Below are 26,304 nucleotides of genomic sequence, written 5' to 3'. Positions count from 1 at the left end.
TATGTTCTTGTGTTCTTGTGAGACTTCTGTCTTGATTACTGGATTTTACAGCTTCTAAATATCCACTGTCCCTTGTTGTTTGACCTTCATTTCAGCTGAAACACCATCTGTCACTGGTCTGCAGTCAGTTCTCAGTACCTATGTTCCTATATCCCTGTTGGGTGGTGCTCACTTGTGTTCCTCAACCCACCTCCCCAGTGACATAAGCATTACACCAAAGGGCCAACAATTAGTGAAGGAAACAGTCATCCCTCTAGATGGGAAACTCCATGGAGAGCAGCAGCTCTGTGTTTGTTTCAATTACCTCCCTATCTACAATATTCAATATAATTCCAGGAACATAGCAGGTTATCAATGTATATTTGGTGAATGAAAACATAAATGACTTAGATAAAATATTTTTTAAATAATAATTTCTTTTCTTCCTTCCTTCCTTCCTTCCTTCCTTCCTTCCTTCCTTCCTTCCTTCCTTCCTTCTTTCTTTCCTTCCTTCCTCTCTCTTGCTTCCTTTCTTTCTTCACATCAAGGGACCTTGTAGCTTCCAGCACCAAGACATTTTTCTTCTATAATAGTCATTTTGGCAGTAGTAAGATATGATCCGTGAACCATACAAACAAACATTTATATCTCACTCTCCTTACAATGTCAGAGGCAGTGGCTTCTGCAGCTCTGCTCCCCATATTTCTCATTCCAGAGCTGGTTTGGAGGAGAAGCTTACACTGAGGACATGTGATTCTCATTGGGGAGGTAAAAACAAGATCTTTGGAAGACATTCAAGTGATATTTCTGAGGTTTCTGCTTGGTCTTGGTTTATTTCATATTAGCTACATTCCACTGGCCAAACCTGTAACAATGGCCAGACCCAGATCTGTGGGGAAGAATGCAAAATGACAAAGGGGAGCAAATCATTGGCAACAATAATGCAATCCACCTCACTTCTCTATAAAATTTCTCCTGTAAAGTATGTTTCAGAAAGTAACCCCCCACTCTAAGTATGACTTTCAAGGTCCAGAATTCCTTATTCAAAATGTTTAATTGAAATTATAGAAATTTTAAAAAGTACTTTGGCATCAAACACACTGAATTCAAGCTTTCCAGTGAATATATCTGGAACCTTTATAAGTTTCAGTTACCTGCCCTCTGCGCATCTTAGTCCCAGGATATGTAAAAAAAATTGAACTAAGGTATCCACCTTGTAAAGTTGTTATGCAAATTGCATAATAACGTGTAAAAAAATTCCAAGGACAGCTCCAGATTTAGAGCAGCACCGCCCCCCTCTTCTCCTTTGTCTGAAATGTCTTCATGCTAGGATCAACACTTAGTTTTACTGCTTTGCCCAGTACCTGTTGGCCTCCTGAAATCCACCTTCTCTTGGCATTTTTAACAAGGACACGCCTAAGTTACTCATCAGCAACTGGTTTTGATACTGAAAGCTGGGTATTTGTTTCCCACCTCCAGGGATTATGGTTCGACTGGCTTCTGTATCTACTATATTCTCCCAACCTACAGTATTCAGTATAAATAAAGGAGTGGTTTTGTTTTTCCTTTTTAACTCTAGAGATCTGCTAGGTCACTGTCATCCTTTCTGTCCTTTCCTGTACCCTTCTTCATAGCAAAGACATAGAGAAACTTATGTAAGAATAGAGTTACTGGCAACAGGAAACTCAACTTTTCAATTTTGTTCTTGAAGAAGAATCTCTCTTCTCTCCCACCCACATTCTTTTAAAGCATCTCAGAATAAAGTGACTGTTTGTACTGTCTTCCAACTTGAATAATCTGACAGATTGCTTCTGAAATGAATCTTAACTTAAATCAAAATACAAAACTTTAATTAACAAATGCAAGTAATGCTGTACATATGGATTTTGCCTAGCATCATGACAATTTTCCTATACTGCTTATCAGGCTTTTGGTAAAAATCAAGAGTGCTTATTAGTGTGACTTTCGACCAGCAACAGTAACAAAATATTTATGGCAAATATGTAAAGCATTAAAAAGTACATGTATAATTATATATGTACATTTCATATATGTATAACAAAGTTCAGCAATAAAGTGATTTAATTATGCCCATGTAAAACTGTCTCATTTTTGTGTTTCAGAAAATATTTATTTGACCACTTTGTCTTTCAGTCATCTGGTCATACATTAAATAGACATTTATTTATAGGATCTGTACTAGACACTTCTCCTGAGAGCTAGAAATGTAGGTATGATCATTAATGTTCTCATGAGAAAGAAAAATAAATAATTATAGTACCATAGATTTGAGCTACAAAGAAATATATTTTATTTGTGTTGCATAATATAGTATAAATTGAGTATTATGAAAGCCGTAGTTCCCAAAGAATATTAAAAGGATATGTTTCTACATGCCTGAAATTGGTCTCTCTCTCTCTCTTTTTAAATATACATTGCCTTCCTGTGACCTCACAATGACAAACTTTCTTTGGCAGTGGCACAATTCAAATGTAGTGTGCCTGGAGACATAGCGTATGCCCCTCCAGTGACTCTTAAGCTGGGAGTCAAAGGAAAATATGTTTTCTGGGAAAGACTTGCCAAGGCCCTTCCAAAGAGGAGGAGTGCTGCCAGTGGTTGAGAAGGGGGCAGTCCGTTCCAGATGCTCTGCCTGGGAGGTTAGACCAGACAGGAAGCAGAGGTCGAGTTGTACACTTTTCATCATGAAGGTCCTGCTCAGATTATCTTCTTGTAAATTAATATATTCACTCACCGTTCACTCTTGCAACTCAAACTCTTGCAACTTTGCTTAGTGTCATGCCAGATCTGAAGAGACAATGATGTACAAAAAAGAGAGTGGTTCTCTGACTTTGAGAAGCTTATAGTCATTAGCAGAGAAGAAAGTCATTGAGTGTTCACGCAAACCAATGCAACACAGTGGGGAAAACGAGATTATATTCTTGGAAGGTTGATGTGAGAGAAGCCACCCAGGTAGGGCAGAAAGCCTGAGTTGAATTAGTCTGAACCTAATTCAGTGACGTTCTTGGGCTCTTAATATGGAAATTACCTAAATTTCTGTCACTCTCTGGACAGAGTTTTCAGGATCCATTTTTCAAAGTAGCCATAAGCTACTAATACTATAAGCCATTAATGCTACCCTCAACCCCATCTCTTGTCCTGTAAACCTCAAGGGTTTTTTAATGTTCCTTTGAGTTTCAATCAGTTCAAACTACAGTTGACCAAATTTCAACAAAGACAATCCCTCTTTGGGGATCCCTGGGTGACGCAGCGGTTTGGTGCCTGCCTTTGGCCCAGGGCGCGATCCTGGAGACCTGGGATCAAATCCCACGTCGGGCTCCCGGTGCATGGAGCCTGCTTCTCCCTCTGCCTGTGTCTCTGCCTCTCTCTCTCTGTGTGACTATCATAAATAAATTTAAATAAATAAATAAATAAATAAATAAATAAATAAAAAGACAATCCCTCTTTAAGTGACTTTGAAGGTTCTCTGGCCCTTCCTTTCTCAGTCATCATATATATTATTTCCCATTAATTGCCATTACTGACATTCAGGCATATAAATTTTCTAAGTGGACATCCTACATTAATTTCCTTTCCTTTTGATAAAGAACATGCTGACTTAAATATTTCTTTGGTGCCAAATTGGAATTTCAGAGACCCAGTTTCATTACAGTAACTTCTGTTTTAACCTGGGGTCTTTAGGATCATCTTACCTCCTTTGTTTGCCAAATTGACTTTTGGCAATCTCTGAGGAGATTCACTGTCTTTCTTGCATTCCAGAGTATGCCTGACTTTATCAGTCTGGTGTGGCCACGGCTATAGTCTGCTTTCAGAATCTTGGATTAATGTATCACAATATGTCATTGCAATAACAGTTTTTGTTGGTTGCTTTTCTCCATTAAATTTGGATATTTGCAATGAGGGGTGGTCCTATTTATATTTTATCAGTAGAATCTAGCAGAGTGATGCAGATGATGTCTAATAAGTATTTGTAGAATGTATTAGCAAATTTCTTCCACCCAGTCTTAAGCCAAAACTTTACTAAGTATTCTAGTCATGATTTCTGGCATGTCTCTTCCAAAATTGCTCTTTATTTATGAATAATTATCCTGCATTATGCATGAGTAGACACTTTTTATCAATTAACCCATCTGAACTGCATTACCATGTGAGAAGGAGTGGTTGGGTCTATTTGTTTTTCTGTCATAAAAGTTTCCCAAGAATTAGGTGGATGCTATGAGGTTTTTAATCTCTTTTGGAACCTGAAGATTAAAGCAGTATTCTTCCAGAGAAATAGCAGAGTGAATTTAAATTAAAAATAATCTTCCCTAAGTAACTAAATTGTTGGTCAACATTAATCATACTAATTATAATAGTCACTATATAAAGATTATTAGGGTCTTGGAGGCGATAATGAAAATACCTGGTTTTAGAAAATACACATTTCAAGGGACAAGAGGAGACAAAACAGTAAAACTTCAATATAGGAGTTAGCATACTGAAGTTCTATTTCCTTATTAACTTCTATTTTCTTCAACTTCTTAAATTATTTTTTTCAGATTTTATTTGAGAGAGAGTGCATGAGTGGGGGAAGGAGCAGAGAGAAAGGAATAAGCAGACTCCCTGCTGAGCGCAGAGCCCAATGCCAAGCTGGATCTAACAACCCTGAGATCATGACCTGAGCCAAAATCAAGAGTTGAACGCTTAACTGACTGAGCCATCCCAGTAGCCCCAACTCTGTAAATTATTAACAGCATTTATTGTATTCTTTTGTGACTTATTTATGGAATAAATGGAACTCTAGTAGATAGTTTACTTCTTTAGCATGAGTAAAAGGACAGAGATCACTTTTAATTAATTTACATGACTAAGCATAGTCCCCTTGTGTTGATCATTTGTTATCATTTCCATTTCAGACTTACTCATTTCTACCCCATCACTCTTTTCCTGCCACCCAAACAAAAAAGATGCTTCGGTCCTGGCATCACGATCATCAGGGTGACACATAGTACTATTACCATATATTGCTGTATATTATATTTCATATACAGAAGTCCTGTTCTCCCGGCCACCTCATTAGGGTGACCACATGGAATGCTACCAGTATTTTTTATACATAAATGTACATCATGCATTTTTGTACATACTGTACTTTTTTGTCCCTGATTGGGGATATTTAATTATTTATATACATTTACAAATAATTGGGGTGATCTAATAGCTAAACCTACCTATGAGTGCCTCTCATTAGTTCCCACCAAGGTGGGTACTCAGTATTGTCTAGACATAAACTAACACTTTTACATTTCTTTTGTTTTTTAGTCTTTGACCAAATCTCACTCCCTTCTCAGTCTTCTTTGTGAATGACAGTACCTGGAAGCATTGGGGAATCAACTCTTTATCCTCAAATAAAAGGAACCTCTATCAAATGATCTACATAGCATAGAGTATTCTGAGAATCATCTAGCCCAAACTCCTGGCTTTGCAGATGAGAAGTTGGAAGCCAGAATAGTCAAGTTCCTTCCTGAAGGTCTCTCAACAGATCAGAGAATACCACCTCATTCCTTCTCATTGTCAGTTCAGTGCTGTCTGCTGAATGCCCCCCACATACCATGTGAACTCTGTCAGGAAAAAACAAGATAGATCTAATGCATCTGCAAAGCAGATTTCATTTCCTAAGACCATATTTTAGTCAATACTAACAAAATCTGAAAGGGGAAATATTGTCTCTTTAAAAGAGAAAAAAAAGAAATAATGGGTCTCTGCAGTCATGATGTTGTAGACTTTAATGATTTCTCAAAATATGCTAGACATGGAGAACTTTGGGGAGGAGGGTGGCCAGCAGAAAAGTAAGCTGTAGACGCCCTGGCATACTAATTACCAAACCAGTTGACAGAGAGCCTTAGGTGCTGCTATTGTCACAGCAGATAAAACACATCCTTTTGGCTTGTAAAGATTTTGGAGTCTTTTCATGAAACCAGATGGGTTCTAATTAATGCAGTCGCTGTACACAAGCCTACATCTTTTTATTCCTAACTGGCAGCCTGAGATCCATTTGGGATTTACCTAATGAGTCTATTCCAGGAAACTACCGTTTGCATTAATTAACTCTATGGTATGAATAAGGGGAACACGTAGAGCGTTGTTAAAATTGAGGACAGAATGACAAACTCCCAGTTCTCTGGACTTTCAGACTTTAAGAATTGTTTTTTATAAGGTGGAATGATGTCCCCAGTACCCTGGAGAGCTCCGCAGCCTCAAAGTGTTGTCACTGCGTCCCTTCTCTTTAATGACAGAATCTTAATTTTGTTTGGAGCATCTATGTGCCCAGCTAAGTGTCCACCTCCCAGCTACACACAGCCATGTGGATGAGCTCTAGGCAGTGACGCCCAAGCTGTTCATTTGCTGAAGCTGAGCGCGGATTCAGCAAATGGTATTGGTTTTGGCCCAAAAGGAGTCAAGTGGACCACAACTTTTACTTTCTCTTCTTTCCACTTGGACTGTAAACGTAGTGTCTGAAAGTGAAGTGGTTATTCTGATTTTATAAGGAAAAAAATCGCCATGATGAAGGTGGCTGAGCAGAAAAATGTACAGAGTCCAAGACACATTGGCCTCATGTATACATATACTTCTCTGGGCTGGCCAATGAAATTGAAGACCCAAATCCCCATTGGCTAGTCATTGATATCCCAAAGACAAAGGTGTCTAAGCTCTCTCTAAAACATTTTTCCCATTTAAGTATAAAAAGTCTTATATTTTAAGAGTCATTTTTGCTTGCATGCCTTGAGTCTGCTTACCTTCATGAAAATACAGGAGAGAAAATGTCCAGCCTCTCACTCTATCCAGCACAACTACATTCTACTCAAAGCATTTGTGAGTAAGAAAGGCTTAACCAAACACTTGAGGATCACAAGATGTGTTTCCGGTCTTTGAACCCAATAAACATTAAAAATCACGTAGCAGAGATTTTAAGTTTTGTTTATCATTTTGGACTCTGCAAAAATGGAGATTTTCTTGACAATTTTTCCATGTAATGGCTAGGGTCCTGTCCTCCCCTGAATCTTCTCTGCAGTCCTCAATTCCCACTTTTATGTTTTTATGTAACTTCTCTTTGAAAGCTTAAAGGCAATTCTCTCTTTTCATCTCATGACCACTGGTCTGATTTTTTCTTTTGAAGCCATCCTACCAACACAAAGCCTGACTTTCTACCTCAACCATGTCCTAAAGTATTATGTATTTGTTTGTTCATATTTTTAAGAAATCTTTTTTATTGTTGCCTTGCTGAGAAAATATTGGTATCAGTTATTAAAACATACAGATTATTTTCACTTTGTTGTAAGTAAAGGAATGAGGTATGTATACATGTTGATATGGATTTATGTCTAATTTTATATTTCTAGAAATTACTATACGGGCTGCATCAATTAAATTTCTACTTCAAAGGGCAGATATAGTCTTTATAAATGTCTTCTAAAATATTGATAGCATCTCAAAAGGTTTTGAAAACAGAGCAAGTGTCGCATAACAGGAAAACCAGATGGACTGGCAGGCGCTTAGCTGTTGTGTGACCACTTATATTTTTCTATCTCTCTGAATTTTCATCTATTAAACAGATAAAATACACTGTGGTTATTATGTGGCTTAGAAGATTAATGAGACTGTAAATATAGGCTGCATGAGATAAGACGAAAATGCTGTAAAATGGTAGATTGTTGAGAAAGATAATAAATCTTAATTTTTAGATTCTGGACTCTATTTTTTTTAACCAAGAGTTGACCTGAATTTTTTTAAAATATTTTTTATCTACTAATTTAGAGAGAGAAAGTACAAACAGAGGAAGGGCAGAGGGAGAAGAAGAGGAAGAGAGAAAATCTACAAGCACACTCCCCTTGAGTGCTCAGGAGCCGAATTTGAGCCTCATCCCAGGATCCTTAAGATCATGACCTGAGCTGAAACCAAGAGTCTATCGCTTAACTAACTGAGCCACCCAGAAGCCCCTGATCTGAATTTTGATAATTGAGGTTTGCCTTAGATTTCTTCTCAGTATCTCTTCTATGGAAAATTCGGGCAATGAGCTCATTATCCTAAGTAGTGGTGATACACCATTTAGTAACACGTTACTATATGAAGATTGCTGCTAACCAATGACACAACAGGCAATGAGTACTCTACAATCAACTCAAAATAGTTTTCTGGCGTGGTAAACTCACACAGAACACAACCACCAGCACCCCCTACAGTGTGGCTTCAGGATGACTCACTTTAAAGTATTTCCTTTTTTGCAAGTGAAATCATCTGTAGATAGTTAATGTGAGAGAAAACAAGTGAAAAGAGGTGGTTAGTGTTAAAGCTTGGAATGCAGCTGACGATCATTAACCTAAATTACCACTCACCAGCCCACAGAGACACCAAGCGGAATAAAACCAGGGAGGTTTCCTATTTGGATTCCAGAATACATACAACCATGTGGTGTGAGTATTGCTTGATCCCTCTGGAAAGGTTGAGCTTTTATATTTTAGAATCTGTGTCAAGACCACATTTAGAATATAGAAAGGAAAAATGCATTTGATTTATTCTGTTTATTTTCCAGAAATAATAGACAATCAGATAACAGATAAAAATAGGTGAATGTTTCTCATGCTGTTAAATTTTTACAAGAAAGAAAAATTCCAATTTCATCATGAAATTCTTATATATCTCTGATTGGGTAAGTTATATTTTTTTTCTTCACTATCCAATTATTTCAGCATGAGATATAGAGTTGTTTTAGGAAACAATTTTGGGGTTAAAATGTCCTTGATATGAATAACCCACATCTCTGTGGTCATGTTACCATGCAGGATGCCTCTTTCCAATCCCAGGAACACATGCTGAAATGACATACAGAAAAAATAGTTTAAAATATGAACACCATTTACTATTTCATTATTTATTTCCTAAAAGCTACACTTTATAGTCAAATGTTAGATGTAATCAGATATTGCCACGTTGTGTAGATATAACTGATCTCTTTTAGAAGCAGGAATTCCTCATGGAAATTTTACAAAAATGACTTTTATAATATATAAAGCCTACACTGTATTATATGATAAAAATGCATGGAAATATTTTATTGATCACTTTAAAGTATTGGATGTGAGACTTTTGTAGATCTTTAAAAGTATATTTTAAGGAGTCTTGAAATGGAGACTAATACATTTTATCACTTAAATATAAAAAAACAGTGTAATTTTTAAAGTATTTTTTCTAAGAGCTACAGTTTATTAAGTGCTTACTATATGCCAGGAATTGTGCTCACCAAGTTACAGGTATTGTGACACTCACAGTGACTCTGAAGTAAGTATTACTTTTCCCATTTTAAAAGGCTTAGAAAGATTGAGAATCTTGCCAAATTCTACATAGCTAGGGCTGGGACCATACCTGGTTATCAACAAAGCTCATATTCTTAACATATTGTTAAGAGGTGTTCCTCTCTAATATTTTGCCAATGTTTTATATCCTTATTTCTATTCATTACAAAACTTTTACCTCTATGCTTCTGGCTAATATTCTTATGATTTTATTTTTTTTTTATTTTTATTTATTTATGATAGTCATCAGAGAGAGAGAGAGAGAGAGGCAGAGACAGAGGGAGAGGGAGAAGCAGGCTCCATGCACCGGGAGCCTGACGTGGGATTCGATCCCGGGTCTCCAGGATCACGCCCTGGGCCAAAGGCAGGCGCTAAACTGATGCGCCACCCAGGGATCCCTATTCTTATGATTTTAAAAATAGTTTCTAAAGTTTATAAACAATAGTGTGGTGATAAAGAACTTCTCTTTGATTCAAACAAAGTAACCCTACAGAGACACATCATTGATTCTGTGTTCAAAATGGCATGCTTTATAGGCCTGCCACTGCAGAAGTCTTCATGTGATGAACTTTACCTTTCTGCCTTAAACCCATGCATTTCCAGTTGAAGACAAAATCCTTAGACAGGGGTCTGTGATTGTAACTCCCCTCCTCTGACTTAAAAGCTGTTAAGTACCTTTGTGTGTAATGAGCCATGTGAGTATTGCATCTAGAACAATTCATGATTTGGGGTTTTCCAGTCTAATAACATATCATGAAGTTAGTAAGCGTAAAATTTAAGCTAGACTTGAAAATAATGTCCTTAGGAGCCTTCAGCTTTATTACTGACTCCAGTTCTCCATCTAGAAACTGGAAACTACAATGCTCACATGTACCACAGTGGGATGTCGTGAATGGCTAATTACAAGGACTCAGCTTATTAAAGTTGTAGATAATTGCTAAGTATCTTTTTAACCTCTGCTCTGCACTGCCAGAGAAATAGAGGCAGTGAGCTAATGGGTTTCTTCCATTCTAAGTGCTCCATCTTTAGAGTTTGAACATCTGCACAGTGTCCTTGTTGGTGAATATCAAGTAGAATAGAACACATTACTAAAATAAAAAGGGCTCACTGGTTCAAAATAGAACATTTACCATTATATATCCACTATAGTAGTTCCTACACAGTCTTTCCCCAGCTTCCAAACATCCATCTCTTATCTCCTCCAAGTCAAGCACAATGGCCTCCTTGCTGTTTCTCAAATGGCAAAGGCCTGCCATTTTGCCTTGTTAGCTCTTCCCCTATATAGCCAGGACATTGGCTCACTGATTCAAGGTCTCTGCTCACTTATCATCCTGACAGAGATGACTTCCATGGGTTCTCTGTCTAAAGAGTGCTGCTCCATTCTCTTCTGCCCCTACACTCTACCTACCCCACTGCCACCTGTCTTGAGCCCTTGACCCTGCCTTATTTTTTTTATAGTAATCATGATCCCTTAGCATATTGTATTTGGTGGTTTTATTCTCTGTCATCTCATTCTGTGACGGGAAGCTCTGTGAGAACAGGGACTTTTGTGTGTTTTACTGATTACTGTATTCTCTACATTAAGAGGGCACTTGGGATATTTTAAGCAGTTACTAAGTACATGGTAACTAAGAGGATAAATATATGGGGAATATTTCTGCATTATGTGTTCTCCAGTCTTTATTTCCCAAATGCCTGCTTCCAATCATCACTAGTGTGGTCTACATTTGATTTTGGACATTTATAAGGCAGAGGAGAATTTTGTCTTTCAGAACGTTTTAAAAAAGAACTTATAACTCACAAAATCAAACTCTAATATAAACACTTAAAGAGAGGGCAACAGAAATCTATGGCTCTGACATAGTATTAGTTTTATCATCATAGACATCTGAACTTATTTTCATCTTTCTTTGGCATACATGGTCTAGCATAGGCTGAGGTTCTGAAAGACTGGAGTTCTAATCTATTTGTAAGACATTTGCCAACTGAGTATTGCTTGGATTATACCTTCAGGAATAATGATGCCTACTTACATTTTTTTTCTCATGAGAGTTTATTAAATAAGATCATTCTAAGATACCTAACAAAATGACTAATGTGTATTGGGATCTAGTATGTGTTAGTTTTCCTTCTTCCCAGAGCAAGATATATAAATCCTTATTTATCCTGGAAACAGGTAAATGTTTCGAATCTCTATTTTTTCTCCTTTCAAAGACTGGCTAAGTCACTCTGCAGGTATATCTGCTGTTGATGAAGCTCTGAAAGGCTCTTTCTTCTGGCTACTTCTTCCTCTCCCTGTGGCTCTGTTGGACCCTTTCAGTGATACTTTATTATTCGAGCTTCTTGTCCTGCAACAATCCCATTAATGTTGGTGTTTCTAAGGATTCTGTTCTTGTCCCTTATTCCATAAATGTTTTCCAAGTGATTTTGTTCATTCTTCTTTTTAGTATGATCTACTAATGCTAATGATTCCCCAGCCCAGCTCTTTCCTGTAAGATCAGGCTCCTCTATTCAGTCAGTGCCCTGTCAGCTGACATTGTCTCTACTAATGTTGACAAGTGGAAAAGCTTTTCCCCCAAATGAAGTTGGTCTTTTTGCTGTATTTGCTTGATAACTGGCTGGGAGGAAGTAGGAAAAGGGAGAAGACAAAGCTGAGTTCTGGTTTCTAGCTAATGTGACAGCTACAACTGAGAGAGAGAGACAGAGACAGAGAAGGAGGTGACAGAAATGTCCTGGCTCTCAAATATGGTGTTGGTTACCCAGACAAGGAGCATCTGCCAGGCTTCTCTATAAAGTTACCTTAAAGTAACTTTAAGTTCACATCAACAGAGATGATTCAAATCAAACTTGATAGGACACAATGAAAATAACACACTATACTTCAGTTTTTGCTTCACAGATGCATTACCTGAGTCAAATCCTATAAAGAGAGGAGATAAACCAAAATGAAAGGACATTCTAGAAGATAACTAGTTTGTAATTTTCAAAAGCATCAGAATCAAGAAAAGATTGAGAAAGAGACCTAATTAATTTGAAGACATGATTTTGATCTGGATCATTTTACTCTAAAGAATGCTTTTGAAGTCACATCTCCCTTTTAGACCTCAGTTTCTCCTTCTGTAAAATGAGTAGCTTGGATTTGTTTTCAAAATGTCAGCTGACATTTATCAAGTGTTTAGTTTGCCCTTGGCACGTGTGCACATGTGCACTCATACACACAAATGTTATTGGAACAGCTAGAAAAACTTAAATGAGATCTAAGGGTGACATTGTAGTAATGTATCTACTTTTGTTTCCTACTTTTGTTGACCATCTTGTGATTATATAGGAGAAAGCCCCATTTGTAGGAAATCCACACTCTAATATTTGGAATGATGGACAACATGTTGACTACTTTTTCTGAAATGGTTTTGGGGGAAAAGTTCTTTGTATTGTACCTGCAATTTTTCTGTGAAGATTGAAATCATTTCAAAGTAAAAATAATTTTTAAAAAAATGTAGACGTTTTCTAAATGGTAGATAATCATGGCTATCTGAACTGTATAGCAACCTAATCAGATTTCTATCTCAAATGGTCACTCTGGCAGCTCTGTGGAAAGTGTATTTGGAGAGTGGGAGGGTGGAAAGATTGTAACACTCGTGACATGTGACTTTTGGAGAAAAACACAGCAAGGTCCCTATTGGAAGAATGCATTGCAAAATAGCAGTTCATCCTCCGAGCTGAGATTGTTTTAGGCCAAACTCTCAAAGTACATGACTATATAAAGAGTCTCATTTTTTTTTTTTTTTGAGTGGGAAATATCAGAAAGGGAGAGACAGAACATGAGAGACTCTTAACTCTGGGAAACGAACAAGGGGTGGTAGAAAGGGAGGTGGACAGGAGGTGGGGGTGACTGGGTGATGGGCACTGAGGGGGGCACTCAATGGGATGAGCACTGGGTGTTATGCTATATGTTGGCAAATTGAACTCCAATAAAATAAATAAATAAATAAATAAATAAATAAATAAATAAATAAATAAAGTCTCCAGGAAATGCAGACTAGATGGAAAGCTATAGTAGCTGTCTACAAGTTGACTTCCAGACATATTTTGGAGATTGAATAGGTAGTAGAGGCTGAAAGATTTTATATGGAGGGTAAGGAACAGAGAAAAATCTAGAATGACTCATGAGGTTTTAACATGAACTCCAGCAATGGCTTAGTATATGGCTTTATATATGGAGAAGATGGATGAGCAATTTGGGGAGAAAAATCAAGAATGTATATCTTGTTATGAGTAGGTAATTTACTAAAGAAGCAACCCCATGGCCAATATGTATAGATTAATATTCAACTTCATTAGTATTCAAAAAAACAAAACATTGAAGCATTTTCACCTATCAGATAAGCAAAATCTTTTTCATATTTTCTATTACTATAGTAAATATGAAATAAGAATTGCAAAACTTATTTAATAACAGATGTTTCTGGGGGTGGAGAAAATAACATCTCTTACAATTTTGTGCAGCAAATTTGCATCACACTAAGTTGCAGACACCTCTTCCAGCATGTAGGCAGCACCAATGTTCATGCTTTGTAGTGGTTAGAGACCACTGGAATCCATGGTCTTGGCCAGAGGAGAACCAGTGAGCTCTCTAGGTTTAGCCAACTCACAGGACTCCATTGTTTTCGAAACACACTTCTTTTGCCAGCACACACTCCTTCACATGGGATGTCTTCTGCTCCCAGAGGGTTTACTGCTTCAGTGCTACTCATCTCTCAAAATAACACTAGTAGCCCCTTCAAATTCAAATTATTCATACGGCCATCTATTCATTGGATTGGTCTTGATGTATTTTCCCTTTTTACTGGTGGCCCAGATAGCTTTTATTTGTGTGAGTCTGTCTTACTTATTGCACAGAGTGTTTGGAAGATTTTACTGGATAAGACTTAAGAAGCCTGCATTGTTATTGTGCACTCTAATTCATTGCATAAATGCAGTACGACTGTTATTACAACCAAAAGTCAATCAACTTTTTAATTGATTATTGGCATTCAGTGGATATGGGGATAATGTGTCTTGATTCCATAAGATTCCAGTTATGGAACATTAACAGTATATATATGATATTCTAGATTCTCCAGTTTTTAATATTCTCACTGTTATGGTATTTTACACTTAAGAGGATCTCTCTACGTCACATCTAAATCTACATCTATATGTTCCTTTTCATCCATTAAAGCTGAAGACATAGAGTCTATTATTCCCAGATATATTTACTAATTATTTTGTTCTTTGAAATTAATTGTAAACACTACCATATTATTTAAGAGAATTGATGGGTTTATGTTTTTAAGTCAGTTGAACTAGCCATAAACAAAAATAAGAATCCTTTATTTAAAAATCAAAGTTGTGCCAAACTTTTGGGAAAATGCAGTTTTTCCTGAAATATCAATTCAGTAATTTCTAACATATTTAGTTCTATCTCGACAGCTCTGAGAACTGAACCACCCTTTTGAAAATATTAAATCAACAACTTGTACCTTGCTTTATGCAACACCATGCCCCCGAAATCTTTGGCATACATCAAATGATGTTTTAAAAGCACTCAGGGAAATCACTGTTTGCAAGAATCAAGTGATGAATTTTCTTTTAATGTGACTAACTGTTTTGTAAGTTATGTCCTCAGTTAAATTTAGAATTTGAGTTTCCTATCACAGTAACTCAAAATAGTTTATGATATTATTCTGGAGGCTGGTTGTTACCAGCCTCCAGAATTTATTCAATATAATGTGGAACTGTTTTGAAAACCACAGTAGGATAATTTTTTAAATGGTGAGAAATGGCTGTGTTAAATGTATTTTAACTATAAAATAGTCCCTAAACATGGTCCCTCAGTGGGATGTTGCTGCAAGGCTTCTATGCGAACGTTCAATGTTGACATTGCAGCTGACACAGTGAGGCGTCATAGAGTAGGCCGTGTTTGGGCACTTAATAAAGTTTTTTTTTTTTTTTTTTTTTTCTGGAAGGAAAGAATGATCTGATCAGGGCATAAATGTGCAGAAAGGTATAGTTGATTAGATGGGTAATGTGTTCAGGCCACCATCCCTGTCATCCTGTCTACCGGGGGCCAGGCAGGGGTGGGGGGGGCCGTTTCCTGCAGCCATGCTGGGTGATTTATACTTCATTTGTTGGCAATTAGAAGACAAGGAAGAACTAATATAGAAGACCAGAGCCTCATGGCTGTGATGGAAGAGGTTGATTCTGTTCACTATTTGCCAAGATTGCTTTGACAAGGGCAAGTCTGGATGTGTGCGAACCAATTAGAAAGCACTGTGAGAGTAACAGCAGCCCTGTGTGTTCACACGTAGCTGTGTAGGATATGTTTTCACATGTTGTAAAGTTAATTTGTGTAGTAGTTCACTCCTGAGAACAGAGAGGCCCAGAGAAGTCTTAAATGCTCACAAAAGACAGCAGTGCTGGTAACTGGCCCACTGGGGTGAGATCACAGGCCTGAGGATGGGCACCAAATCCCCACCAGGCTCCGTGGTCAGTGACCTACACCTGCCTTCTGGTGGGCCGGCCAACAGCACCCACCTTTCTGCATGTCACCAACTGCCCTGTGTGTCAGCCGGAGGAAGTGTAGTCTTGTGCATAAAAATAAAAATAATAATAATAATAAAAAGACCAGAGTTCTGTTTGACACTAGCAATTTTGGGAGAAGGATAAGCACTCTGATCAGAAATAAACTGAGAATTGGTAGAAGCGGTTTCTATGATCAGCTCTGCTACTGCCTGGCTGTGCCTTTGAGTAAATCGCTGAATTGTGTGATTTTCCCATGTGTAAAATAAAGAACCAAATGATTTTCAAGGACCTTCTAGCTCTAAGATTCAGTTTATATTTCAAATAGAAAGTATCTGCCTGGAGGCATTAATATATTGTTCACAGTTTCACAATAAACTACTTTCCAATAAATGAACTGCCTAAGGCAATTTGAATGAGTCTCTTTCTCTCCCTCTGTCTGAATCTTTCTTTCCCCCTCCCTCTCCCTCTCTCTCTCCCCCCCCACCCGCGTTTCCTCATTTCAGATTAATGACACACTAATTTTATACTAATTATCCTATCTGTTGCATTGACTTCTGACTTGATTGATCACATAACTCATACTCATTCTCCACCCGCCCTGTTTTCTCAGCTGAATTCCCCAGCTTCCACTTGTGTACTGGGCATGTTAGGGAGGGAAGCGCCGTTGCCCCCTGGGGGAGGGCTCCCAGTGGAAGGCATTTTATAAGCATGGCTCCCAGTAGGACCTGCAGTTGTCTTACCTGCATGAAGCTGCTGGTAATCAATTGGGCTGATTGATCTTACATGCGTTTTGAAGGATGTTTATATCTGTCATTGAGTTTTATAACATCTCCCTCATGTTTTATATCAACAGTATTGAGTAGTTCATGGTGTTCTTTTCCTGTTAGGAATAGCAAATGACATTTTGATTCTTTTTTGCTCATATAACAATTATGAGCAGGGTTTTAAGGTAGACTTCCCAGGTAGGAACCTATAGGTGATGGTGGATCAGTGGTAGCTATTCAGAGGATAGCATCACATCAGTTTGTTAGAACTTTGAGTTTAAAATGAAACAGCCTCATAATCATTCCTTCTGATATTACATGCAAAAGAAAAAAAAAAACAAACCTTCTATAAATCCCTCCCAATGTGTTAAATCAGTGTTTTAAAATGTTTTTGCCAGATGTTTAGAAAGTACATCAGCCGCCTTCCTTTCTCTTGAATCTAAGTTGTCCTCATTGGGATCAGGGCTATGGAATGAAGTCTCTATTTTTCTTTAAACAACAAAGCCCTTCCCAGAAGGAGGCTGTTTCTAATGTAAAAGAAAGGTAAGTGCATTTGAGGGAATAGTCTAGTTACTCAGTGTATAGCAAGGACTTGCAAGTGGAACTGCTTCTCTGAAGTGCGGTAGATATTTGGTTTTCCATTTGATTCTTCTTTATATATACAACACTAAAGCATTTAAAGCACCACAAAACTAGTACTTGATGGTAATCATTATTACTAATTTCTAAAAAAAATAAGGTAAAACACCATACAATCACATCAAAATACTAAGAAACTGATATTCTGTGACAGAGACACTGATTCATCCTTAGCTTCTGTTGTAAATCTTAGTTCATTAGCTTTTTTTTTTTTTTTTTAACTCCCTAGGGATCATTCTCTAAATCCTATGAATATATTCAGTTCAGTGTGTTTGTATTTTCATTTGGTTCAAAGTACTTCTTTTATTTCCCTTGAGATTTGACCTAAGGACGATTTAGAAGTATATTGTTTAGTTCCTACGTGTTTGGGGGTTTTCCTGGCTCTCTGTGTTATTGATTTCCAGCTTAATTCCACTGTGACCAAGGAACACTTGTATATGATTTCAATTGTTTAAATTTACTGAGGTTTGTTTTCTGACTCGGGGTATGGTCTGTCTTGGTAAATGTGCCATGGGCACTTGAAAAGAGTGCAGATCCCATTGCTGTTTGAAGTGTTCTGTGATTATAGATTAGATCCTGTTGGGTTGGCAGGGTTGTTGAGTTCTTCTCTACCCTTGTTGATTTTCTATCTAGTTGTTCTATGAATTATTTAGTGACAGGTGCTGGTCTCCAACGGAAAGTGTGGACTGTCTGTCTCTCCTCCTGATTCTGTCCATCCCTGATGCATTACCATTATTTTGCAGCTCTGTTGTTTGGCACACACACATTCGGGGTTGCTATGGCTACTTCTTGGTGGATCATTATGTAATGTCTGTTTCTGTTCCTGGCAATTTTCTTTACTCTGAAGTCAATGCTAACTGATTTTAATAGAGCTACTTCTGCTTTCTTTTCATTAATGTTTGCATGGTAGATCTTTTTTCATCCTTTAATTTTCCACCCAGCCGTATTATTATATTTGAAGTGATTTTCTTATAAGCAGCTTATAGTTGGGTCAGTTTTCTTAGGTCTATTTTCATTTTTTGCTAGTTGGTTTTGCTTTGTTTTGTTCATTTTTTTATATACATCCATTTTACAAATCTCTGTGTTTTAGTTGGAGTGTTTAGACCATTCAATTATAACATGCCTATTGATATTTTTGGACCTACATCTGCCATTTTCTGTTTTGCTTTCAGTTTGCTCTGTTTTTCATTTATCTGCCTTTCTGGGAGTTGCTTAAATAATTTTTAGAATTTATCTTGATTTATTTATATGGCATTTGGATTGATCTTGTATAACTTTTAGAGGTTGCTCTAGCACTATATAACTCCAACACTTACAGTCTACTTTGGACATTTTACCAGGTTGAGGAAATATAGAAACTCTACTTGTCTTTATATTACTGTGGTCTTCCCCATTTGTAAATAACTGCCTTAAATGTGTCATTTACTTGCATTGAAACCCACATAAGGCCATGCTATGTTTTTGCTTCTACCATCAAACATAATAAAGGAAACTCAAGAAGGAAAGTCTTTTGTATTTATCCATCTTTTTGCTTCTTGCATCCTTCCTTTCTTTCTGATGTTCCACAGTTGATTTTTTGTGGCTTCCTTTCAGTTTAGAGAACATCGTTTAGTCATTCCATCAGATCACGGGGGCTGGCAATACGTACTCCTGGTTTTCTTCATCTGTAAGTATCCTAGGTCCCCTTCATGACTGAAGGATATTTTCACTGAATACGGAATTTAGGATTGACAGGTCTTTTCTCTCAGAATTTAAAAACCCTTTATTTGATGAGAAATTCCCCATCATTGCATGGCACCTAAGATGTTCTTCACTAACTTTAAAGTTTCTTTTGTCCTAGGTTTTCATAAATTTGATGATGTGTCTTGCTGTGGATTTCTTCAGGTGTTCTTTGTAGTTCATACAGCCTCTCAAATCCATAGGTCTACATCTTTGGCTAAATTCATGAACTTTTTAGTCATTATTTTTCAGCTACTTTTGCAGTCCTGCCCTCCCATCTCCATCCAGGACCGCCAAGGCCCATGGTTCAGGTCTTGTGCTGTAAGTGCCCATGCCACCATTGCTCTGTGCATTTTCTTCAGTCGGCTTTTCTCTTGTTTACCTACTAGGCAAAAAACATTGTTCTGCCTTCAAGTTCACTGGTTTCCTTCTGTCTCTCCATTCTATCCACTGAGCTTTTTGTCTCAGTTATTGTATTCTACAGTTCTAAAATTTCCATTTGTTTCATCTTTGTATCTTTGATTTCCTTCCTGAAGACTCTTATCTTTACTTTCCTTTGTTCTTGTAATGTGAAAGCTTTTTTGTTGTGATGTCTTTTAATTCCTTATCAAACAAATAATTTTAATATCTGTATCATTTTGGTGTTTGGACTCTTTTGGTTGATTTTTCTCATTTAAATCAAGTTTTTCCTGGATCCTGGTGTGGTGGGTGACTTTCAATGGAACCAGAACATTTTGAGTATTATATTGGGATAATCTGGGTCTCATTTCCATCTATTCTTTTAGCTGGTCTCCCCTAACATCCCTTAGACAGGAGAAGGGAGCAGCACCTCTTTATTGCCAGTGGGGTTGGAGATCCAGGTTCCCACAATCAGTCTCTTAATACCAGGGAGTAGGGTAGGGATGGTCCTTACTCCATTTCCTTATCAGACCCTCAGTGGCTTGGAGGCATAGGGGCAGCTTGTTAATGCTCCAAAGTTGGCCTTTGCTAACATTAAGGGGAGTGGAGAGCTTGGCCTCATTACTGCTGGGCACTAGACCATTGGTGATAGAACCCAGCAGGGAGGTGAAGGTGGCATCTCATTACTGCCGGATGGGGCTGGAAGTCCAGGATCTCCATGTGAGGGCACCTTGTTATTGCCCAGCTAGCATGATACCATCCAGTGGGGAGTTTAGAGCCTGGGGAAATCAGAAATCTAAGCTCCTTGCTCTCTTTGTTTGTTTGTTTGTTTATTTATTTATTTATTTATTTTGTTTTTTTGCTCCTTGCTCTCTTTGATGGCAGAGGTAGAATAAGGCCTCTTTTTTTTTTCTTGTAGTATTTGCTGGAGTAGAGAGATTACTGTCTCAAATGTTCTATTTCCCAGTACACCCCCTTTCCAGACCCTTGAGCCAGAGAGAGCAGGCTTTTCTGACTGCATCCATCCATGATTCCGAGTTGCCAGTAGAATTCTTCAGCTTCATATGTGGTTTATATGAGCCAAAAGAAAACCTAGGAACTCAGTTAACTCCTTTCTTGAGTTTTAAGGTCACTGGCTAGTCTGCCTTCTTCTCTCTACCTTTCAGAATTTTCTTCTGTTTGCTTTACATATAAGGTTCAGAGTTTTATTAGTGCTTAGCAGGAAGAAGAGGGGGAAAAAAGTACTTCTGTTTCATCTTTATCAAAGCAGAGCTTCCCTATGTGATTCTTAAAAAAAACCCAAAATAAGAAAACAAAAACATGTCTTCAAGGTGCGGCATTCTCATTAATTTATTAAAAAGGGAGAATGTTTTATCTGTTGACAAGTCAGAAAGCTCATGGTGTCATCTGTCCCATAGCCAGCAGTAGAGATGGATTGACAAGGCCCTTCAGAGCCTGAGATTCCATCGTTGTTGAGAGGTAGCAAGCATTTATAGGGAGTGAGTTACAGAGGAAATCAATCGGGGACTTGTTACATTAGAATAATAGGCTCACATCACCCCTACAAATAATCATCCTTATGTTCCAGGAGGGTAAACACGATTGATGTACAACTAAGAAGTGTGAAGGCAAGATAATACACTTTTAACCAAGACACTATGATGATGATCATCATCATGATTGTATTGTGACTATTATATTGTGACTATTTCCAGTAACTTCAAATATCAGGACCAAACAAAAATTGTACCCAGTTGTCATACTTGCTCTGAATCATACTCTGCTGTACTATTCTTGCTGAGGAAACAATTTAATAGATGTTGTTTCATACTTGAAAGCAAACGTGTACAATTTGTTTAGCATAAAAAAATTAGCTCACTTCCTTTACTGCAAAAAAATTTATATACTTTGGAAACTTCAATATTGAAATAGCTAGCATCAATATTATTTTATACTTGAAGAATGTTGGTTTCATCTAGAGCATTGAATTTTTAGGTTTTATGCATTATCATTCAATAGTAATGATCTAAAAGATTTGGTTCACTCAGTTCCTATGGCTGCTTTATATCACTGTTTACAAGGGTATTTCAATGGGCAGAATTGACAAGAATTGAAGAAGTCTTTCAAAGAAGTGTTACTCTATTTTTCCTAACTTGAAAGACATATGGTAAGTAAAACCAGAAAACTGTTTTTTTTTTTGTTTTAGAATTAGATAGATTACCAGTTTTTATTTTAATATTCACTTCCTTGAGAGAATGAGTTAAAAAATTTAGCAATTGAAAAAAAAGTGTTTCAAATTCAAGGTAAACTATTTAAGTTTTTGTCATGCAACTGATTTGATTTCTGAACCCATATATACATGATGAATACTAATACAAAAACTATATGAAGCTCAGATATGGCAATGTGCCACCTGTACGGCCAGAGAGCAGAGTTCCTGTGTGTGTGTGTGTGTGTGTGTGTGCATGTGTGTGTTTGTGTAGTGGAGAGAGTGTGACTTGGGAGTGATACAGACTCAATTTTGAATTTCCAGGCATCAATGTTTGCTTTCAGTTCTCTCCCTTAACCTGCATCACATTTCTTGCCTCTCATAAAGTGGGGAGGAAAGAATGATGGATTTTATAGATTTGAGTGATGATGGATAACCTTCCTTTGGGAAAGAGTACTTGAAAGCATTTTTTCCCCTATTATATATAATCTTGCTCAACCATTCGTCTAAAGTGACGTAAAGGGGACCACGCTTCAAGAGGACACTTCCTACCCTGCTCTCAAGGCTCATTTTACTCATTAAAGGAAAAATCACAGCTGTTATCCCAGAGCTGTCACCAGACATCCTCTGCCAAGTAAAGCAGCATCAGGAAGTTAAACCAAGATCAAATAATCTGAGGCTTGCTGCAGGAATGAACAGTACACTTTGCCCCTCCAGAACACTGATGGGTCTGCCATCATCTGTTCCAGAGTAAGAAGTAGAGACTGCAAACATCCAGGCACACAGGGTGTTGCTTTCCTAAGCATTTGGTTAGCATCCTAAGTAACTGAAAGCCCCTCCCACCTTTGTAATTGTTAGAATCATCCTCCAATTTTACTTAAAGTTGTGTGAAAAGAAATAAAATAAAAATACACTTATGCATAAACAGTAGGAAAATATTTCCCTAATGATGACACGTTTTGAATTGATTTTCAAAAATGCTTTCTCTCTCAAGAGAGTAAAAAAGTATCACCAAACATCTATAGACAACTCTCTTTTAAAAAGATCATTGCCTTATTGCAGTTTCTAGATTCTTAAGAAAGTATAAGAGAGACATCTACTGGAGTGAAGAGGACATGTCATGTTTTCAGATAAGTTTTCTGTTTCAGGGAAATAGCACAACTACATTTCCGTTGCCCTAAGATTTTGTACCATATACTTCCGTGATGAGCACGTTACCATAGTTATGAAGATTCATTTATGAAAATGTGTGAACACCATGTGGAGGCCGAGAAAATTAAGGCCATTCCACTTTAAGTTCAGCGTTAGCACAAGTACTGCTATCCCAGGCCCCTGTGAATAAGAGCTAAAATTTACAGTACTTCAGTTACAGGAAAAAAAAAACAAAAATAGCTTACAGCTTAACGTCCCAGAAAGCCCCATATTAGAATGAGAAAGAGCCCAAGCCAGTGGCAGGAAGCCCCACATTAGAATGAGAACAGAGCTCAATGCCCTTGAAAGCCCCATATCAGAATGTAAACAGAACTTGAGAAATTCCTCTCCCCCCCTTCTAGAGGTCCCCTAGAGCAGCCCATAAAACTAAGCTGAAACCCACCTCAGGGTCCCAGTCCCTGCTCCTCTGTGTCAGGTATACTTGGACCCAAGCTCGAGCTTGTTAATAAACCCTCGTGCACTTGCATCACTGTTGGCTCCTTGGTGGTTTCTCGGATTCGCAATCTTGGGCACAGCACCATATGCTCAATTTACCAAAGTATAATCAAACAAGTGTTGCTCCACCTCTAAAAAATTATATATAAATTATTTAGCCAATGGTGGATTTTTTGTTAAATACTAATTTTTATTAAAAATTTTAAAATGTTTCTTTAAATCTTATATACAAAAATCATAGGCATGATTATTTTATAAGCTAGAAAACTAATATCTCTTAGAAATTGAACTAGTACAGCATTGTAACTTAAGACAATATAGGCCGATAGAGGTCAGATTTTAGAAGTAGCCACATAAAAAATTAAGTGTCGTTTGTCTAAGTAATAAAGGCAAAAAGCTAGCTGGGATACACAATGACAACTGAACAGTTTCCAGAACAGACTAAAAGCAGGAGTTTTAGGTCCTGCTCCCCTCTGCTTGGAGTAGCTGTGGATGAGTAACTCCAAGAGGCTGAACGTCACATAAAACTTACTGGAAGCTCAATTGCACCAATGCCTCAAGTCCTGATTTATCTAAATAAGCTTGGAATCACTCTCCATGCAGGTCAGCCTGGCTGCGCACTGAGAACACTGAATCAATCTTGTAGATACACAAAGTATAAATATTAGGTATACTCATGGATTCTGTGTCTTAGTTCTGCCTGCTATAACAGAATATCAGAGACTGGGGACTTACTCCACAGAAATTTATTTATCACAGTTCCAGAGTCTAGGAATTCCAAGATGATTCAGTTCCGGGGTGGGGGCTTCCTGGCTTTTCACGAGAGGCCTTCTTCTTCACATAATGGAGAGAAAAAAAATCTTGTCTCTACCTTTTTTGAAAAGGCATTAATCCCTTCATGATGGCCCTATCATTATTATTGAATCTAACCCTAATTACCTCCCAAAGGTCTCACCTCCAAATCCCACACTGGGATTAGGATTAAACATATGAACAGTTAACAATATTGTATTATGCTGTGGAGGCCGAGAAAATTAAGGCCATTCCACTTTTAAGTTCAGCATTAGCACAAGTACAGTCCCAGGCTCCTGTGAATAAGAGCTGAAATTTACCTTGCTTCAGTTACAGGAAAAAACAGTTTACAGCTTAACGTCCTAGAAAGCCCCTATTAGAATGAGAACAGAGCCCAAGCCAGTGGCAGGAAGCCCCATATTAGAATGAGAACAGAGCTCAATGCCCTTGAAAGCCCCATATCAGAATGTAAACAGAATTTGAGAAATCCCTCCCCCTCTTCTGGAGGTCCCCTAGACCAGCCCATAAAACTAAGCAGGAACCTACCTCAGGGTCCCCAAGTCCCTGCTCCGCTGTGTCGGGTATACTTGGATCCAAGCTCGAGCTTGTAAATAAACCCTCGTGTGTTTGCATCGGTGTCGGCTCCTTGGTGGTTCCTCGGATACGTAATCTTGGGCACAACAATGCACTTTAAAAAGACACCAGAGAGTAAAAACACCAGAGAGTAATTCCATGTTCAGGGTTCTTACCACAAAAGAGGAGAGACGTGAAGAAATGTTTGGAGGTGATGAGCAGGTTTATGACCTTGACTGTGATGACGGGTATATATATGTGACAGGGGCATATATGTGTCTGAATTTATCAAAATACATACATTATATGTGCAGTTTTTGTCAGTTATACCTCAATAAAGCTATTCATAAAAAATTATGTCACTTAAGATTTTTTAAAAACAGAATGTTAGGGAGGTTTATGTACTTGGAATATCAAGGAGTCAATGTAGAAATTAATTAACTAAAATAAACCGCATTTTCTTCTAAAAGTTTACTGGGATGCTTGATGATAGAATAAATATGAGTGTTATGTTAAAAGCTTGAAGGATCTGAATATGAACTTAATTGCAAGTCAACAAATGATCTTGGGATAGAGAGATGGCCGGTACATAGATAGATAGGTATCAGAACAGTGCAGGTTCTGTTGGATATCCCTGTGAGGAAAAGATCATTGTTGAGCCCTACCTTGTCCTCTTTTACATATTTATTAAGCCCTGAAAATTATATTGAGACCCTACTTACCTATTCTTAATAAAACTCCAAGCTGAGTATGAGAGAAGATATGTAGCATAGTGAATCAGGATGCCCAAATTTGTACCCAGCAACTTTGAAAGACAGGGTGAATTTCAAAATACGAAATTCAACAGTCATGAAAAAACTTTGATTTGGGTATAAAATAACAATTATATGAAGTGAAGCCAGGAGGAGCTGTGAGTGCAAGACAGTGTCTGTCGCATGCGTTGGGTTGCAAGTGACCTCTGTGCATGGCGACAGCATGCTATGACTGCAAGATAATCTTGGATTAAATTAATGGAAAAATGGAATCTGGGAAGAAGAATAAAATGCTGATATACTTCTTATCACATGGAGCAGGACCCCTGCACTATAAGGCAGAGCGAGATAAGCTGAGGCCATTGGAAAGAGCAGTGATAAGGATGACACTAAATTCTGGGTCATAAAAATAACATTTGAAAGTATACTGGGTGGTTAGCCTGAAGGGCCAAAGTCTTAGGAAGGCAGGATAGCTCCACATGGGCAAGTGTTGTGCTTATTTCCTGTATGAATAGACGTGGGCAGGACAGAATGTATCAGGCGAATACTTCAAGTTTGAAATAAACAAGTGTCTGAAGAAGACATATTTTTCCCTTGGAAGAGACTGTGGAATACGTGTTTGTTCTACATCTATGATCATGTAAAATTGCCCATAAATTGCAGCAGCATATCCTTTTTCAGCAAGTCCAGTGCAGCCCGTTCTTGGGAACAGTTTGGAGACAGACTTCTGTTGGGTCAATAGAGCACAAGTGAATAATAAAAGCCAAGGCCTATGTTGAGCTGGCCAGTTGGCTCTCTCCCACACGGTCCACTTGCAGCGATGAGGTTGATCTACACGACCCCCGACAGCAGCGTCACAATGTTGCTGTGACTCTCCTACAGACCTAAAATAAACACATGCAAAGATTTTATTTAGCTCG

The 26,304-nt window shown here is 37.8% G+C and overlaps 1 long non-coding RNA gene across 1 annotated transcript; it reads right to left on the bottom strand.

The window, feature by feature from the left end:
* Positions 1–8,602: 8,602 nt before the first annotated feature.
* LOC140598886 (uncharacterized) lies at positions 8,603–24,669 on the bottom strand. The gene is made up of 3 exons (XR_012001432.1): positions 24,606–24,669; positions 16,631–16,770; positions 8,603–8,846 (listed from the first exon to the last, which is right to left on the bottom strand). It is a non-coding gene; the product is annotated as an uncharacterized lncRNA (long non-coding RNA).
* Positions 24,670–26,304: the final 1,635 nt, after the last annotated feature.

Source organism: Vulpes vulpes, chromosome 5 (genome assembly GCF_048418805.1).
Source record: "Vulpes vulpes isolate BD-2025 chromosome 5, VulVul3, whole genome shotgun sequence".
Classification (NCBI taxonomy): Eukaryota; Metazoa; Chordata; class Mammalia; order Carnivora; family Canidae; genus Vulpes; species Vulpes vulpes.
The sequence above is the reverse complement of the archived record's forward strand: the minus strand, read 5'-3'. Positions and strand labels throughout refer to the sequence as shown.